The sequence below is a fragment of the Anastrepha obliqua genome, chromosome 4 (assembly GCF_027943255.1).
Source record: "Anastrepha obliqua isolate idAnaObli1 chromosome 4, idAnaObli1_1.0, whole genome shotgun sequence".
NCBI classification, from domain to species: Eukaryota; Metazoa; Arthropoda; class Insecta; order Diptera; family Tephritidae; genus Anastrepha; species Anastrepha obliqua.
The window spans coordinates 88,257,260-88,277,624 of NC_072895.1; the positions used below are offsets into that span (position 1 = coordinate 88,257,260).

A 20,365-nucleotide genomic window follows, 5' to 3' on the forward strand; every position below is an offset into this window, starting at 1 on the left:
TGGCCCATGAGGGGATCGAACCCGCGACCTTCGCGTTATTAGCACGACGCTCTAACCAACTGAGCTAATGGGCCAGATAATAAAATTAGACCAATATCCACATTCGAATGTTTATGCACTATTAAATAATAAACAAATAAATAAATTGAAATATTTTCTCTGTGCTAGAAAATATCGTGCATACATACATACACACATATATAGTATATTTAAAGTAAAACGAAATGCAGTGCAATATTTAAGAGTGATAGAAACAAGATTTCATCTATCAGGAGAGTACGTGAGGTCAAGTTGGTGTAGTTGCATGAGAGAGACGTGAGAATTCAAGCAAGAATACAAGAAGAAGAAATTATGCAAACGACGCAACAATAAATTGCACAACTGCGACGTCACACACACACAGCGATTCTGCCAAATTCGCTGAGAGCAAAGTAGCGTTACCAAGATCGGCGCCTTGAGTCCTTTGCGCGAATTTATCGTATGCCACAAAAACAAAATTTTACAGGACCGTGTTTTTTGGTTAATTTTTCCATGCTTTAGCTGGCAGCATCAATAACAAATTTTACATTTGGAGCGACTGTTGTAAATTTTTTCAGAAATTATTTGTTTCTGTTGTTGCAGCAGCATAAACCTTCCACATACAAAAATTGATTTATTGAAAATTGAATGTATGCTTGAGTATAACAAGAAGTGAACCAAAAATATTAAAAAAAAACAATTTTTTATTTGGCGATTTATTCATTTTAAAAAATTTATGTATTGAGTTTTAGAAGTGAAATATATTCATAATTAGTTTTTCAAGAGATAAGCTATAAAAGAAGTTCGAAAAAAATCTGCGCTGTCTTCAATAATTCAAACGAAACAAAGGTTTTAAACCCAAAACAAAAAAAAATATTTAAAATTGGCAAAATTTTTTTGAAATTCGCTGAAAAATTTTTACGTTGGTTCAACATTTTTTTAAATTTTCTTTAAATATTTTTCAAGATTTAAGAAAATTTAGGTTTTTTTTTGTTTAATTTTTCCTTGCTTTAGCTGGCAGCATCAATAACAAATTTTAGATTTGGAGCAATTCAATGCCAAGTGCTCTAAGAATTTAGAATTTGCCGCAAATTCTTTCATAAATTGGTTGTTGTTGTTATTGTTGTTGTTGTAGCAGCAAAAGCAATCCACATACAAAAATTGGGTTATTTGTATGGTTAAGTATATTAGAAGTGAAATATTACAAACATTTTTTTTTAATTTTGCGATTTATTCAGTTTTGAAAGTTTTGGTATTGCGCTTTTGAAGTGAAATATATAATAATTTTTTTTCAAGAATAAAATAAACTATTTATAAAATATTTATTTTAAAAAAATCTGCGCTGATATTGTATAATGCCACATATGAAATGCAAAAAAGTTTTTAAATCCAAATTTGGTCAACATTTTTTGAAATTCGTTCAAAATTTTTTAAAATTTGTTCAAAATTTTTTTAAATTTAAAAAAATTATATTTTTCTTTTTAAATTTTGTTATTGAGATTTAATTTGAAAAACATTGCAAAAAACAAAATTGAAATAATTTTGATTTTTTTTCATTAATAAATTTTTTTATTATTTATTTCATTTTTTTATTTTTATTTAATTTTTTTAAATTAATATTGTATTTTATCCTTAAAAGGAATTAATTTGTTTAAATACTTTTTTCATTTCATTTGTGGAAAAACAACCTCAGCCCACACAGAAAAATTTGCCTAGTGCTCTCTGATATTTTTGGGAAAATTTAATTGAATTGAGGTGAAATATCTCCATAATTCTGTCTTTCAAGGATGAAATATACTAAAAAATTTTCAAAAAAAAATTTGAAAACAATTTTGAAAAAAAATGTTTATAAAATTAATATTATATTTTCTGCCTAAAAAAAATCAAAAAAGTTATGAAGATATTTCACTTCAAAAACTCAATACCAAGGTTAGGTTAGGTTTGGCAGCCGCGTCGCACATAGAGTCAACGATGCCACTTAGACCACGAAATGGGTCCGTTGTGAGTCGCATGGGCTGGGCTATATTTCCCTTTCCATATTGAACCAACCTGTGCTTTTGACAAAGCGTAAAAGGTTGTTGATACCTAAAGTGTATAGATTATCTATATTCGTTAAGAAGTAGGATTTTAAAAATCGGTTCCTGCTTCTGGCTAGAGCTGGGCATGTGCAAAAAAGGTGTTGAATTGTTTCCAACTCCTCCTCGTTTCTGCAGCTACGACAGAAATCGTGCGGGTAAATGCCTAATCTCCTATAAGAATTGATTTTGATTCACTTTTAATAAAACGATTTCTTTTTTATTTACAATGTATGTATTGCAGGTGTGTATGTATTGTAGGTATGTATGTATTGTTCTATACTTGCAATGTGAAACGAAACATTTCATATAAAAATAAAAGGAATTACATTTGGCCCATGAGGGGATCGAACCCGCGACCTTCGCGTTATTAGCACGACGCTCTAACCAACTGAGCTAATGGGCCAGTTGGCAACTCTGCCTGAAGGGGAAAATATCTCAACTACTAGAATGGCATTTCGACAGAAAATCAGAAAAAAATGCCTCCAATGCAGTCGATTATTTCGTCCAATATTAAATCCAGGCGCAATTATAAAATTATTTGCATCTTCAATATATCTGCCTATAGGCAGTCAGACCTAAAGCGTCCTATATTTCACAATAGTTCGCGTAATTTATTTTACTTTATTTCAGTTCTCAGCATAAAATACAAAAACGGGTTTACTCATTTCAATGTAATACCAAAAACACCAAAGCCACACAACAGAGAATTCAGGCCACAGCTTAAATGATGCAACTTGAAAAAGCAAAAAGTCCGATTCACTTGACTAGAGGCAATAATTTTTATGGATTTTCGAGAAAAAACCGACAATTAATTGTTAAAAAAGTGAAATTTTTGAAAAAAAATCCTTCGATCAGGCACAAATTTTTATGTTTTTCAAAAGCAGTATAAATTTTATTGAAATCTACCAAGCGGTTTTTAAGTTACAGTGATAACCAGTTCGATAAACATAGTTTTGAGAAAAACGCATTTAAAGTTTTGCTATCGAGCGCCGGAGCACTCGAGCGCCCTTTGTTAATTGTTGAATAACTCGAAAAGTATTTGTCGGATTCACTTCAAATTTTTACACAATATTTTTAAGATATTATACTTTAAGAAAATGGAAAAACCCAATACATTTTTTGAAAATTCTGACTACCCTTAACCCCCTAAAGCAAGCGTATTTAATATAGTAATCCAAGTTTTCCTAATAAATCAAGTGAAGACTGTACTTTGCTCGAAAACCAACATGCAGCAAAATATTATTCCATCTAATGGTAATTCGCAGCGGTAAAACTTCAGGAGCTTTAATACTGCCCTCGATTTATTGGTTCTCTTTTATAGAGGCACTAACCAAATAAGAAAAAATTAAAACAAATATAAAAAATATAATAACGATTTTCGATTCATTATTTAAAGCTTAATAGTTTGTGCTGCCACTTTGTTTATAAATTACTTCGTCGTAAATACGTAGGTGAATGGATTTGTACAAATTCTCCCGATAGTCTAATGAAATTTCACACCAGGCCGTTTATATGATTCGAATGCAAGCATTTTTGTCTTCAACTTGTTGTCGATTCTCATAATCGTTACGAGCAAGCCATCACCCACGGATGAGGCCAACTTCCTTTGTGCAGAGCCCGTTTTGACACTCCCTTCTGCAGCCAACAAAGCCACGGTTAGCAAACGGGTTACTTCGACCCACCAGCGAGTTTGGCAGGTTGAGAGAGGCTGCAGATGGACAAAACTGATGTTACCTGTCATGTCCGACCGACTGTCGCGAACCCTCCGGTCATTAAGCAGAAAGGAGTGCAGACAGCTGGTTGGACTAATGACGGACCACTTTCTATGGGCGAAGCACATGAAAAAGGTGGGCATCTCAGATAGTGCACTCTGCAAAGCAGAGGATGAGACGGCGGACCGCTTTCTGTGCGTCTGCCCGGCCTTCGCTAGAATTAGGCTTCAGGCCTTTGGCACTGCTGTGTTAAGAAGCGACCACCTTGGCTCCTTGGTTCCACAAGAACTACGTAGATTTAAAGAAAATGAAAAAGGGAACCTGAGTGCAATGTACTTAATGTTGTCTGAGTGCTGTACCTGCCAGTTGACCCAACAAGAAAAAAACCAAAAAAAAAACCATCCCCATAGATTTTCAATAATGTTCAGATCTGGGAAATATTGTATCCATGCTAAAGTTTCAACATTTTGGCATGCAACCCAAGCTTGTATGTAGAGGTGCATTTTGGTATTGAATGCTCCAATTTTGTTTTTTTTTTGTTTGTCCACTCCTCTCGGGAGTATAGGGCCTCTTGGTTTCGTTAACTGTTTTTTTTTTTTTTTTTTTTTTTTTTTTTTTTTTTTTTTCTGACAGGGTAGACGATTAGCCTGCGGCCCAGTCCTAAGTAGCGGGAACACCTACCTGTCGTTGCTTAGGAACAACGCCTTCTTACTGCTTGGACCGCCATCTGTGTGTCACATTTTTCTGACAGAAGGATCTCACCAACGGTTGAGGACTTCGCTTGATTTCGTGTGTCTGCGTTATTACAGCGGTCGCCCGCTTCCTCTTCCTGACGCCACTGATGCAATGTGTAATTGTGTGTTATTTTGTAACCCAAAATTCTCAAGTCTAACGCGCCGTGGTAGGAAATGGCTACCCACACCATACCAGTACTTTCACGGCACCACTACTTTCACGGCTGTGAAGTCGACTCAAGTACCTTTCCTCCTTTCTTAAGTCGAGGAAATAATAATTGGATACATCCGGCTCATCCAGATTGAACTTCTTCGCGACACTAAATACTACTTTTTCCGTTCAGCGGGATCGGTATTTTTAACAGAACTCCAAGCTACGTGGCCCCTTGCAAAATTCTTTGCGAAATTTATTCAATTCAGTGCTTCCGATGTTGGACTTTTAGAATAGTCTTTCGAACGGTGGATTTGCTGGCCGCAACATTTGCCATTTCTTTTATTTTTGGTGTTGAAAGGGCGGAATTTGATGCCATTCTAAGGATTTTGCGAATTTCCTTCGATGTCTAAGCCATCGGAGTACTGCCTTTGTATATATTAACTTTTGCTTGTTTTGCCTGTAACCTGGTGCTACGGGATAAGGGAGATTCTAGACCAATTTATAATTTTTTAGCGCCCTGAAGTAAATCTTCTTGCAAAAAAGTAAAAAAAACAAATGCAATAAAATTGTTTTAAAATTTCAAATTTTTTACTCAAAATTTTGAGAAAAATTTCAAGTACTTAATTTTAGAGCCCATTGAATTTTGGTATAGTAAAGTACAAGTTGGAAGTAGCTCAAAAATGGCGTTAATTTTTAACAATTTTTTTAATTTTTTTTAATCTTTTTTTTTTTGTTGGCGGTATTTTGTTGTTTCTTCACATAAAAAATTGTCGAACATCTGTTATATAAAAGAAATTTTAAAACACCGTTGGCGGAAAATTTTGTTTATATCTATAAGTATGAAGTTGAAATCTGTAAAACCCTTAGAAGCAAAAATCTGAGGCTTTCCCGTTTCATTGATCAATAAAATAATCAGATAAAAGCAAAGTCTTAAAAATATAGAAATAGAAAACCACAAAATTTCAGAAAAAACTTAATTCTTAAAAAAGGCAAATATTTCACAATTTTTATATCAAATCGCAAAATATACCGAATTTCGTCATTTACCTTCTAAAACAGAATTCGCCCAAATTCGAAATACAACGCAATAAGTAAACAAAAATATACATACAGAAAATTTTGTAAATTTTTTGTTGAACATTTTTTTTGCAGGCTTATCAATTATAAATTATTAAAAGCAAAAAAAAGTTAAATAATAAACCAAAAAATCTAAAAAAACAACACTCAAAAAAGTACTAATTAAAACAAACCTCAAAAATTCGCAGTTGGAGAAAAAAATACCTACACAAATGCATGGAATGCACAGAAGCGAAAACAATGCAAAAAGTGGTGAAAAATACGCTGGCGGAAGGAAAGTAAATAAACGCAAAAATCCAAAACAACAACAACAATACACACACACACACAAAAAGCTGTCGCAAAACAAAAAACAAGTTCGCAAAAAATGAAACAATATTTATTTCGCAAAACACAAAAAAAAAACACAAAGTACTAAAAAACTTTATAGCTACAAATACAACGCAAATTGAGTGCAATCGCTAGGGGAGCGGGTGGGGCCGTCGCTTGTCGGGTTGTTGAATTGGTGCCAGGGCGAAGTGGTCGGAGCTAGACTGTGTCTGTGCGCAATGACCTTGAATGCGGTTGCTGCTTCATTTTCGGCTACGACAACACCGATGACGGCGACAATCATACCTCCGTCACCGAAACCGCCACCGCCCACCTTCCACACGACCAACCCAACTCCAGCCCCGTTCACATCCACGACCACAGCCCAATCGTGGAGGAACCGAATCGCAGTCGCAGCAGCTGTAACTGCTGTCGGGCACACCGACCTTTTACTGCACCAAAAAAAAAAAAACACACACACAAACAAACAGTAAAAATTAAAAGGCAGCGACGGTGGGAGTCGAATTGTAAACGGGGAGCAGCTGCGAAAATGCTGCTTGCCCAAGCAGCCAATGAGATATTCGCAATCATGCCTGCGCTACGCTTGACTCACTGAACCGGGACTAAACGTCTCTCCCCTCTTCTCAATTTTACAAGTATGTACATATGTAGCTGTGCTGCTGTTCTTTCGACGCTGCAATCGTACGAGTATTTCGACTAAAACATTGCAAGCGGGAAAGAGAGGTGTGAAGATACTAAGTAGTGAGTTGGTATGGCTGCGTTTAGGCCGCAGCAGAGTGCAAGCAAATAGATTTAGTGACGAACGAGATAATGGGGCAATGGGGGACGACGCGCATGAAACCCATTTAACTGCGACCAGACATGTAAATAGTCACAAAGAGAAAATTTTGCCGAAAAAGTGAAGGCAAATAAAAAATGGAAATGTGTGCGAATACGACGAGTAGGTACTAAGTACGATTGCGTATATATGTACACACATATTTGTTGCATATATTTTGGTATGTAGATAGCAAAAAAAAAGAAAAACAAAAATAAAGACACATGCAAACTGGTAGCTAAAAATTGAGTCAACACATCGAAAAAGTGTGCAGATAAAGCAGCAGGAAACCTGTGGGTTTCAGTTTGAGGGGCAATTGATGAGTCTGCATGTAAAATTTGTGTGAAAATATAAACGATCTGCTGTGGGAATGAAATGGTGGTGAAAATATTTTTAGATTTAAGTTTTTTAATTTTTATATTTTTATATTTTAGTATTTTATTTATTTTTTATATTTTTTGTATTTTATTTATTAGCGTGAACTTTAGCTTTATCGTCATATGTCCGACTGGATATTGCGTTGAAGACTTTAAGCTCTTCTTAAGCTTAAGACATTAAGATTTTAGATAGAGTTTTCTAAACTGCTAAAGTAGTGTCTAATCAAGGGGCGTATACAGGGCAGGTCAGTTGAGGAGACAACTAAGTGATTTTTTTGTTGGAAAAAAACCAACAAATTTGAAAATACTTGCATAAATATATCCATAACGGTAATAAATCCATCAATGCATTTACATATAAGGCGGTTATCCTATACTCCTATAGGCACCCTGAATATAACTCTTCTTCATATTTAAAATTTACATATTTTTGGATAAGCACTAAACTCTAAAAATTGCACCTTCAACCAAAACTTTTCGAATAGTTTTACCTACACGCCAGAATTTGAAGGGAAATTCCCAACAAGAGAAAAGGAAGGAAAATTGTAGAAAAAAAAATTGTAGAACTCATTTATGCTCATTAAATGTAACTCTAGTCCAAATACACTTTTCGATAAACGATAAAAAATCGATAATAAAAATTGTAAATCGATAAAAATTGTAATGCCGCTTAATAAATCGTGTTACTTGGTAGAGTTTAATATAGAAATGAAATATTGGAAAACGCTTTAAAACCAATTGGCATACGCTTGCCAACGGATTAAAAAAAAAATGTATAATAAATTTACTGTTGACTAAAAAATCTTGTTGTTTAGTTTAGTTATGACTAATTTTTGTGTGATTTGCATTTTCGATAATCGATTAAACATCGATAAAAATATATATATCGATAAAAATTGTACTGTCGACAAAAAAATCTTGTTTTTAATATAGCTAAAAATACAAATTAAATATTAAAGTGTTCCCTATAACCGATTGCCATTTGCACTTTCGATAACGGATTAAAAATCGATAAAAAATAGTACAGCGATAAAAATTTTTCTGTCGATTACAAAACCTTGTTTCTAATAAAGCTTAAAATACAAATTAAATAATCGATAACGGATTATAAATCGATAAAAAAAACTATATACATCGACAAAAATCGTACTGGCGACTAAAAATTCTTGTTTCTAATATAGCTTAAAATACAAATTAAATATTAAAAAATGTGATATCCGATTGCCATTCGAATTTTCGATAACGGATTCAAAATCGATAAAAAATAGTACATCGATAAAAATTGTACTTTCGATAAAAAAACTTTTTATTTGATCTAAGTATGACCAATTTGTATGTGATTTGCATTTTCGATAATCGCTTAAACATCAATAAAAATATGTATGGAACCCATATAAGACTGACCTTGAAGATGGTACTAATATCATTTAGAGCTGTCAGCCATGCTGAGCAACCTTTGATTTTAGTATGACCTGCATTGATTTGATAGCAGTCTGGCTGTCCGAGCAGGTATTTATCTAGAACAGCCCACTATTTCGGTAGATGTAACTTTTGAAGCTGTCATTTTTTGATATTTGACAAGTAGAAACTATGCCTTTGATAAAAATGGAACGATACACGCTTAATTATTAAAATTCCCTATAAAAATGGTGAAAATTTGGCAGAGACGGTTCGTAAAACTCGAACATTTTTGGGTCATCGTGAAGCATCTTGTCGGACCGCAATACAGAAATTAGTGAAAAAATTCGAGCTGTTGGGACAAGTTAGTGATGTGAAGAATAAAACCCGTGCACGTCGCTCAAGAATAGCCGAAAATATTGCTGTTGTAGCCGAAAGTGTTGAAGAAAACCCAGGTTTGTTCATTCCTCGTCGTTCTTTGGAATTAGGCATTCCACAAACGTATTCATAACACCGTATTTTGCATAAAGATTTGGGTCTTAAGGCTTATAAAATCCAGTTAACACAAGAACTCAAGCCGACCGATCATAACAACATCGTGTCTTTGCTGATTGGGTCGTTGAAATGCATGAAAATTATCCGGAATTCCATCGAAAAATCATCATGAGTGACAAGGCCCATTTCCACCTCGGTGGCTTCGTCAACAAGCAAAATTGTCGGATCTGGAGCTCAGAAAAGCAAAGAGTTATTATAGAAAAGCCTCTCTATCCTCAACGTGTGACTGACTGTTTATGGTCCGGCGGAGTCATTGGACCTTACTTTTTAACACACTTTTATTAGGACGGGTTGTATGTATGTATGTATGTATGTATGTATGTATGAATGTATGTATGTATATATGTATGTATGTAACGGAATCTTTGAGCTTCATTTTCACTGGCTTCTAAACATCTCATCGACTTGAAATTTTGCACACCTATCAAAGGCCGATGACAATGCAATAATTTGATAAAAATTTTCCATTATCCTTATTGGGATTGCCAGGATTAATATTTTCTTTTTTTACCTGTGGGCAAAAAGTAAGGTGAATTTGGTTGTAAAATGAAAAATCGTCATTTATTCTTGTAAATCAATTTCATCCCCTTCAAAATAATGCCCTCTCGATGAAATACACTTAAGCCAACGAGTTTTCCAATCCCCGAAACATGCCAAATAGTCCATTTCCGGTAGTGGTCTCTTGAGTTTTGGGAATAGCCAGAAGTCACACGGAGCCAAATCAGGCGAATACGGTGGTTGCGGAACGATATGCGTGGAATTTTTGGCGAAATAGTCACGAAGAACGAGTGCAATGTGTGACATGTGAGATAAATTTTCCATTATCCTTATTAGGATTGCCAAGATTAATATTTTATTTTTTTAACACACTTTTATTAGCTCGGGTTGTATGTATGAATGACTGTAACGGAATCTTTGAGCTTAATTTTCACTGGCTTCTAAACATCTGATCGACTCGGAACACACAACATAGATGACTAGATGGGAAACTCTTTTTCTCGTGAGAGCGCTGAAAAATGTGCATTTTTTATAACATTTGCCAATATTGCCATACCGGTACAAACATGAATTGAGTATTTTTTTAAACAAAAATTGGGAATTTTTAGTTTGCACACCACCATTGAGGTTAGTATTTAGTGTGCGGTTGTGTAATTGTATATTACTCGTAAACACCTACATATACTAAAAATAAAAAATAGTTAAAAAAAAACTAAAAAACACGCTTTTATTGCTAATCGAACTAAAAAGTAGAAAATAAATTTTAATGACAAAGGGACCTATAATGAAGTAATAGCAAATCGAAGGATCAGTCATAGTCAACTACCTCAGAACAGAATTATAACAAAAATTAAGATACAAATAGAGTAATTCAAATTAGAGTTAAAAGCGTGGGATGCATTTTGCTTCACTTTCATAACCCTCTGTACATAGGTAGTTGCCAATAGAATGATTGTAATATTTACTATATCAAGCATCCCACGATTTGCTATTACATTGTAGGTCCCTTTGTCATTAAAATTTATTTTCTAATATACTTTTTAGTTCGATTAGCAATAAAAGCGTGTTTTTTAGTTTTTTTAAGCTATATTTTATTTCGAAAATGAAGCTGGAGCAACAGTTACGGTGACTGGATTGCGCTATCGAGAGATGCTTAACGATTTTTTATGGCCGAAATTGGATGGTATTGTTCTGGACAACGCTTATTTTCAACAAGACGGCGCTACGTGCCACACAAGCAACGAAACCATTGATCTCTTACGGGAAAAGATCAAAATAACACCTCTTATTGGAAGCCCATTTATTTGGTGCGGCGTCTGTGTTCTGGGTACACAATCACCTCATTTTTGACCAAAGTGAAGCCACCCCAAGACTGAAACGATTACTTTATTTCACTCTTTCATACCTTTTTTTTTTTTGTTTTTATTAATTTTAAAATAATTTTATTTTACAATAATTTCATTTTGCTCTTATTTTCATAATTTTGATTTATGTACTTTCAGTTTACGCCACGAAATCCCCTGAACGTGCTTTGTATTTCTTTTGCCTGCTTGCGTCAACAAAAGCTTAAGTAAATGTAAAAGGGCGAACGAAAAATAGGACAAAAAGTTTAAAATATAAATAAAATCTCAACCATACACATACATATGTACGTAGATACACACACACTTACAAGTAATTATGTAAGTAGCATACAACACCCCATGCGCAATATTACAAAGGCAACGAAGCAAAATAATGTAAAATTATTTATTTTCTACAATTTGAAAATCTTAAAAAATCTGCAAAATCTCTTTTATGTATTTGCTTAGTATTCAACTGAAATTATCTGTTAATTATTCGTTTATGGTGGATTGAGTGGCTCGTGTTTTTGTTGCCTTTGGAAGTGTGTGGTGGAGTTAAAATTCGCATTCGCTGCTGTATTGCAGATTGTGATTATCTTTGTTTTTGTTGTTGTTGCCTTTATTGCAATCACAATTTCACTTTATGTTATGTATAAAAAGTACGAGTTACGTCCGTTTGTGCGACTGTGGGTGTGTGCATGCGCGTGTTTGAATGTGTGTTGGTGTGTTTTACTGTTTGTTTACTTTCATTTTGCACTTGGCCTTGAATTGATACAGCGACCTTTAACTTTGCAGCGCTGAGAAATGCGAGCAAAAGTGCAAATGTATGTATGTATGTATGTGTGAATGTATGTATGTCCGAATAAGCATTGTTACACACAGAAAGCACAAATATGCAAGTAAATACATTTTAATTATCAGCTTGCAGCAGATATGCACGACCAACACTGTTACTTTTCTTTAAGCAACAAAAGTAAGTGCAAAAATACAAAAAAAAAAAAATCAGTAAATGGTGTTATGTAAAGGAGAGGGGAATGTCAATAAAAAATCGAAATTAAATAAGATGAGATATGGAAGTGATGTGATATGAGGAGGTGTGATATCATAAGGTGATCAAATAAGATAATTTTTGAGAGGATATTCATTGCGATACTATAGTTTTCGATCTACGAAACGATATAATGAGTTGTAAGATTATGTATTAGTGTATAGTGCAACAATACCCTAAGATATGATATGCCATCGATGGACGTGATATTATCTATAATATGATTTCGCTCGTTTACTGCGCGAGTGTCTTGATCCAAATAACCAAAATGTTGAGAAAAACGGCTTGAAAGTTTCCAATTCACTATGACTCCTTCAGTAGATTAGGTTAGCCAGACTGCTTGCCTAAAACAAGACCCGCGGTGGCCCCAAGGCTGATTGTGATACCTGCATTTGATTTCCATAATCCAACTAAGTTGCTTAAAGCACTTAGGTCTTTTTGAGAAGGTAACAAATCCCTCCAGTTCGACATTTTGCAAATTTCCCAGCTCTTCGAAGAAATAATCGCCAAGATATTTGGCACGGCTTCTTTGAAGTGCTGGACATTCACAGAGGCGGTGTTGTACAGACTCAATTTCTTCTTCATCTCGACAACTCATCTGCAGAAGTCTTAATGAGGTACACGCATTCTACTGGCTAAGGTGCCAATAGCTGTGAGGACGCTGGTAGTTGATCTGTTGAATCCAAGCATACATTTTGTCCTTTTAAGATTCACTTTCGGCCAGAGCGCTTTGGAGACTCCACAGTTAGTAGTCAGAGACCAACTTCTATTGGTTTCCGCGATTACGCTCAAGTCAATCACAGCATACAGTTCGTTTAGAGGAATGCTTATGTCCTCTACCACTCGCTGAAGTTAAAGCTCAAAGCCTTTCCTTGCACATTGATCCGCTCTTTAATTTCCCTCTACTCCAGAGTGGCTGGGTACCTAACAAAGTGTGGTGTTGTATTGTTGGATAGGCGAGAGGGATCTCCTACATTCTTTAACACATCTTGAGTTGATACGCGCTGAGGCCAGTGCCTTGATCGCTGTTTGACTATCAACAAAAATTGGCAGGTTTCCCGGAGGTAAGTCCAGTAGTCTTATCATTTTTGCTGCTTTTCTATAGCACAGATCTCAGCGTTAAAGACGTTACACCGGTTTGGAAGCCCGAAGGAGCAATTCAAAGATAATTGTACTGAGCACACTCCTGACCTAGTGCCATTGTCCATCTTTGAGTTCTTGGTATAAATATAATGACCATACATGCAACTGATTTGACTCTGGTCTTCCAATCCTTTCTGTCGGGTATTCATATTTTATAGTCTTTGTTCAGATCTATCTTGGGAACCAGAGCGTCTGTTTTCGATGCGTCTTGCAAGTGTTACAGATAGTAGAAACGATGCTTGACCGCGCGTGTTTTCTATTAGCATGGCTGCTGCTTTAATCCTGGAAGCAGATCCGCTATCCCTTTAACATATAAAATAAATCAATGGGTGGAATATGTAGGATCACTTCTAGCGCCACCTGAGACGCCGTCCGTAGCGCACCTCTTATTCCTACACAATGTACCTGGACTTTTATGTCCTCTTACAGACAAAGGGGGCATTACAAGCTTTCTTCATCCTTTCCTCGGTGTTCCTTTTCCAAGAAAGCTTTGAGTCCTGAATTACGCCAAGATACTTGGCCTCGTTTGATAGGCTTAGTGTTTCTCTCTCTGGGGACGGTAACTGAAAACTAGGTATTTTATGTCTTCTAGTGAACTTGTTCGGTCTTGGCTGGGTTAACCATTACATCGTTTAAGGTCGTCCACTTAGAGAGTTCCCTTAACGCTGACTGCATGAGCCCGTTGATAGTCGAGAGAAACTTCCCTGTCATCAGGATGACTACATAGTCCGCATAAGCAGCTATTTTGAATCTTTTCTTGCTCATGGTAATAAGCAATTCATTTAAGACTAGGTTCCACAGTAACGGCGAGATAGTTTTTTCACATCAACCAAATTTTGAAACTTTTTGTTCGTTAAGAAGTAGCGAACGGAATAAATGGAAATCCGATGGCGCAATGGGCAGCGGGCGAGTATGGTGAGTGAGGCAGCACCTCCCACCCTAATCAATTCCATATTTCCAGCATTTTTTTTGCGCAGTGCGGTCTAGCTTTATCATATTGCAAAATAACACCTTTTCTATCATTCTCGAACCCATCCTCCTTTACGGGATTATAGTCTGGTGAATGGCTCTCGACAAGCCAACGATTAGAAACCGGTTGTGGAGGGCTCAGCGGTTGGCGCTTATATGTATCAGCGGTGCACTTAGAACCACACCTTCTGAATTCTGGCCATTAATGCTGCCTGATTAGGCAAAAATGTGACTACCTTTAGAGAAATCTACATTTATTCTGAGAGCCAAGCAGCGATTAAGGCTCTTGATGGTGCGGTTGTCAATAATTCCATTATTACTCGCAAATGCCGGGCGTCTCTTAACGAGATGGCGGAATATTTCCGCATTCATTTGATATGGGTGCTAGATGACATACCAAAGAATTGTAAGGCAGACAAATTTGCGAAAGAGGGCGCTATCACTCGCTCAGTCGGTAGTTTTTGAGTAATGGCCTTCCAAAGAAATGTTCTACATTGTAGAGATTTTAATAAATCGCTAATTTACTTCAAATAGCAATTCAAATCTATAGATATCTGGCGCAAAATTAATCACCCTATCGAAGATTTCTAATTTTTGCAAATGGCGGTGTACGTGAACCACATTTGACACTTGTGAACGAGACAACTGCAGCATACAAACAGACAATCAGTGGAGCGTGTAAGTCAAAATAAAAACTTCCATTAAGGTTTTTTTATTTAGTAAAAAGTTATTAAAACAAAAAATTGGATGATTAAATTTGCGTGATCTTGTATTAACAATATCTCATTAGCTGAAAATATGTCTACTTTTCCTTAGGTGGGCATAGTGAATAGAAAACTTTGAAGCCTTTTTTCCGACATTTCGGTTGTTTGAGTTATGCTACTATTGAAGTGAATGAGTGATATAAAGGGTGATCAGGGTGGAGGTACTTTTCCAATAGGATTTTTTGACAGTTAGCGCGACAGTAGTGTCAAATTAAATAAATAATTTTTTTCAATATTCATTAACGTTTCATCATGGAAAGGCCTCAACAACGTTTACAAATCGTACAACCGCATTACGACAATCGAAGCTCTGTGAAAAGTGTTCAACGCGCGCTCAGGCCAATAACCGTCCTACCGAACGCACTACTTGGACAATTTAGCATTATTGGATGATAATCGACCAATTAGACTACGTAGAGCCCAAAGTGTAGAGAATATTGCGGCTGTAAATGAGAGTTTTGCCGAAGACCCGGAAGAATCGATTCGGCGCGGATCTCACAACAACTTGGCTTATCTTATGGCATTACTTGAGCGCAAAGATCTTGGTTTGAAGGCGTATAAAATACAACTAGTCCAAGATTTTAAGCCGGCCGATCCTCAAAATCGTCGTTGAGCTCTTGGAAAACTCGCCGAAGATCCGAATTTTGTTCAGCGATAAAGCCCACTTTTGGATTAGTGGATACGTCAACAAGTAAAATTGTCATATTTGGGCTGGAGAACAACCCGAAGCCCTTCAAGAGGAGCCATTACATCTATTGAAAACAACCGGCCTATTTGCAGGAGGAATCATCGACCTATATTTCTTCAAAGACTAGGCTCGCGCAAATGTAACAGTGAATAGCGAACACTAACGCGCCATGATAAACGACTTTTTGATGCCGGATGTCGTCCGTGATCTTCACACCATGTGGTTCCAACAAGACGGCGCTACTTGCCATGCAAGCCGTGAAACAATGGATTTACTGCGTCGTCGTTTCGGTCAGCATTTAACTCTCATCGCGGACTAGTGGATTGGCCACCAAGACCGTGTGATTTCACACCTTTGGACTTTTATTTGTGGACGTATGTAAAATCTAAATGCTTTGTAGAAAAAAAAATGTCATGAATGGTTGGTTCTACACAAAAGTAATAAAGATTGGCCAATCAATTTGGGTTTTCGTTGTTCTATTTCAATTTAAAATGCGATACCTCCAAATTGATCACCCTTTGTTACTTAGTTAAAGTTTTTTCCTTTTTAAATGATATCATCTGTAACCAACTTCCACACTTTATTCCTCTGTATCAACCTGTTTTTATTTACCTCCATTCTTTGTCGTAACCTTGAACTTGAATTTCTACCAAAAACCAAATTTATTTTAACCAAATCGGCATTTCACAATGCAATCTACGTAAAAGCTTATTTATTCAATTTATTACACAAATCTCAGCGTGCGTTGGAAAATCACGTTATTCAAACGCGTCAGAGTATTGCAATCGCACAAAAAAGGAGAGAGAGTGACTAAAAAAGTAACAGCCAGCCGACCAGAAAATCAAGTAACTGTCGAATACACAGACAAACGAAAAGTCGGTGAATCAATAAACGTGCCTCCGCACGAAGCAAAAGAGTTTATGGCAGTAAGTATGGAGATATGTAAATATTTTCAATAAAAAGAGCGATTAAAGTGGTTTTACATTGTTTTCTTTTTTTTTTGCTGCGATTTTAATTAAATAATTACGAGTCTTTAGGCGTTTTTTTAAGTAGATAATCCCAAATGGTGCTTAAGAGGTACTAAAAGTTGCTAGAGCTCATGCGACGTTGTTTTTGGTCAGCAATTTTGGAACGAACTTCGCCGCCACACGGGTCATGCCCAAAATTTCCGCAAAGATTGCAGCCAACCGATATGCCGACATCCTCAGCAACTTCTCTAATTGTGATTCGACGATTCTCCATAACAATTTTCACTTCACTTTCTCAAAATTTCCATCGGTTGTTGATGTGCTGGGGCGTCCAGAGCGAGCGTCGTCATTCACATCTTCTCGACCTTCTGTGAAAAACTTGTACCACCGGCAAACATTTTTTTGACTCAGAGTACTCTCACCGTATGCCACTGTCAACATTTCAAGTGTTTTTGAACACTTAATTCCATTTTTCACACAAAATTTGATGCAACTTCTTTGATCCATTTTTTCGATAGCAGAAAATCGCCGAACACGCAAAACACTTGTCTTATTTATGCCTACCAAAAATAAACTGAACTAAGCCGGTTTGCTAAAACCGTGAACATATCATATCTTCAAGACGGGTGTACCAACCAAAAAAAAACTAATAATTAGGAGACGAATTTATGTGACCCGCGAAATTTGAATATTCACCTTAGTTTTTGTTGTGTAAGTTAATGAAATAATTTTGAGCGGCTCGCCAAATTTAAAAAGAAGCCATGATTTTAGTTGCAGAAGTGCAAATGACTTTAATATTTTAGTATATCAAAACATTTTCTTGACAAACTGTATCCGAGTGCGCCCCTATTTGAATAAGAGAAATAAAAGTTAGCCTATCGTCGTCAGGGAATTAGAGTTGATGGAGTTTGTAAATTTTTTTTTAGTTTACACATAAAAACTTGAAAATATATCAAAGATGTGGCAGGGAAATGCACAAGTAAACGGCTTTCCAAAAAGGCCTACCATTTCCAGCTCAATTAGGGTTCAAAATTGTTAGGTTATAGGAGAATCTTACATAAAAGTCACTCGTTACAAACTCGACTACTGGTCTTTGCGTTAATCCGAACAAAACCACAATAGTCTTGTTTACGAGAAAACGGAAATTGGATGGACTTAGTCTTCCAGCACTGAAAGGTGTGACACTTGGTCTTACCGAATGACTTGGGAGCCTCGCAATAAAGATTTTTCAGCAATGACGTAGAGCCTTTGGTAAAACCTGGGATCTGAAACCTGCTGTGGTCCTATGGATATACACAGCACTTATCAGACCAATCATCGCTTACGCCTCTGTGGTCTGGTGGCGACGGAGCATGGTTAAGTCCACAATCTGGGAACTATACAGGCTGCAAAGGAGCGTATGTTTATGCATCACGGGTGCCACGAGTACAACCTCCGGCGATGCCCTAACGGCTATGCTTGATTTGCTCCCCTTGGATCTTAAGATACAGCAGAAAGCAATAAAAGCAAAGTGTAGGCTCCATAAATATGGTTTCTGGCATGAAGGCGGAACTTCGGAACACAGAGAAATCTTTAAGTTGCTGTCTCAGCAGTATCCACTGTTTTTGGCACCTAAAGACGACCTGATCCCCATAGTTTCATTTGGAAGGAAATTTGATGTCAGACGTCACGCAATGGAGCAATCCAGAATGTGTTCAGAGAGGTTTGACGGATATTTTCTTTACCGATGAATATGGGGTCTGGAGCCGGATGCTATTTGAACGATAGTAATAAGTATCAGTATGCAATGGGGGAAATGGCAACTGTTTTGCAAACGGAAATTTTTGCCATCCTAAAAGTAGCCGAATGGATAGTCGAGAGAAGATGGAACGGAAAACAGATTGGAGTTTTCAGTGACAGTCAAGCTGTACTGAAGGCCCTGGAGAACGCCAAGCAAACCTCAAAGATTGTTCAAGAATGTAAGAAGAAGCTTAATTTTGTCGCAAAACAAAACAATCTCGTACTTACATGGGTTCCAAGACACTCCGGAGTTCAATAAAATGAAATTGGCCGATAAATTGGCCAACCGTGGATCAGCGGTTCCCCACCAACGGCCAGAGCCAATAATCGGAATCAGTTCCGCAAGAATCATGAATTGAAACAGCGATTATGTAGGCAATTTACATAAAGAGCGACGGTCCGGTCTAGAACGCTGAACAACTGCAAAGTGTATTGTGCAGAGCCCGAACAGAGAACTCTCGAATTTTCTTCCAAAATTTCCAAGAAAACACGTTCGGTTGATGCTCGGTATTACTATAGGATAAAATCTATGGGGTCAGCAAGGGAATCATTGAGGACCCAATGTACCTGTCTTGCTTGGAGGAGGCGGATAGCACTGAGCACTTGCTCTGCGAGTGCCCTGCCTTTGCTAGAGCAAGGCTACGCGTATGGATGGAGAATGAGTAATACTCGTTCTCTAAAACTGGAGGATATTTACAGATTTGCCAAAGAATCTGGAAAATTCTCACAGTACAAAATATCTCTATCTCTGTCTCTATTCTTTCCTATCTCTTTCTCTAATACCTTTGTCGTTTTCTCCTTGCCTAGGCACTAGGGCAGATCAATTTAAAAATCACTCATTGCTCTGTGAAAATCGTATTCTAGGGATCAAAATGAGAAACTTTGCCGAAGGAACCATACCTCTACTACTGTAGGCAAAAAGTAAGGTGAATTTATTTGTCAAACTTCGCGGGATTAAAACTTCGCTCTAGTTATTTTTTTCATGAGGGTCAACTTTCATGTGAATGTCATTATCAGTAAAATATTTACGCTTGTGTTTACCAAACGACCAAGAGTGCATTTTTCGATTTTTACAATGTCTGATTTGATTGAGCAGAGAAGTGCCATCAAATTTTGTTTGCGGAATGAAATTTCGGCTGCGGAAACGTTTAGCATGTTGCAGAAGGCATTTGGTGGTTCGCCCATGTTGCAGAAAAATGTTTATAAGTGGTACAAAGACTTCAAAGAGGGTCGAGAACGTGTTGATGACTTGGAGCGCTCCGGACGACCATCGACGTCAACGGATGACCAACACATCAATAAAGTGAAGGAGTTAGTGCTCAAAAATTGTCGGTTGACTGTTAAAGACCTTACTGATATGATCGGAATATCAGAAGGATCTGTGAAAACCAGGATCTACGAAAAGTCAAATCTCGTTTGGTACCGAAAACTCTCAATTTCTTGGTCGTCGCATTGATGTGTGTGAAACAATGCTTTCAGACTATCAGGACAAGCTCAAATGCATCATTACGGGAGATTAGACTTGGATTTATGCTTACGACCCTGAAACAACCGACCAATCAAGCGAATATCGTGCTAAAGGCGAGGCCAGACCGAAAAGAGCACGTCAAAGTCGTTCAAAAATAAAGGTCATGCTGACAGTTTTTCTCGATTTTCGTGGTGTGGTGCACTATGAATTCCTTCCACCTGGCCAAACTGTTAATAAGGAATATTATTTGAGCGTTATGCGTCGTTTACGTGAAGCAATTCGTCAAAAAATACCAGAATTATGGGCCAACAACTCTTGGTTTTTGCATCACGATAATGCACCGTCTCACACTGCACTCGTTCTTCGTGACCATTTCGCCAAAAATTCCACGCATATCGTTCCGCAACCACCGTATTCGCCTGATTTGGCTCCGTGTGACTTCTGGCT

The 20,365-nt window shown here is 36.8% G+C and overlaps 2 non-coding genes across 2 annotated transcripts; both read right to left on the reverse strand.

Moving 5' to 3' along the window:
* Nucleotides 1-74, reverse strand: Trnai-aau (transfer RNA isoleucine (anticodon AAU)). Its single transcript has one exon. It is a non-coding gene; the product is annotated as a tRNA-Ile (tRNA).
* A 2,351-nt stretch (nt 75-2,425) lies between these two features.
* Nucleotides 2,426-2,499, reverse strand: Trnai-aau (transfer RNA isoleucine (anticodon AAU)). The gene has a single exon. It is a non-coding gene; the product is annotated as a tRNA-Ile (tRNA).
* Nucleotides 2,500-20,365: the final 17,866 nt, after the last annotated feature.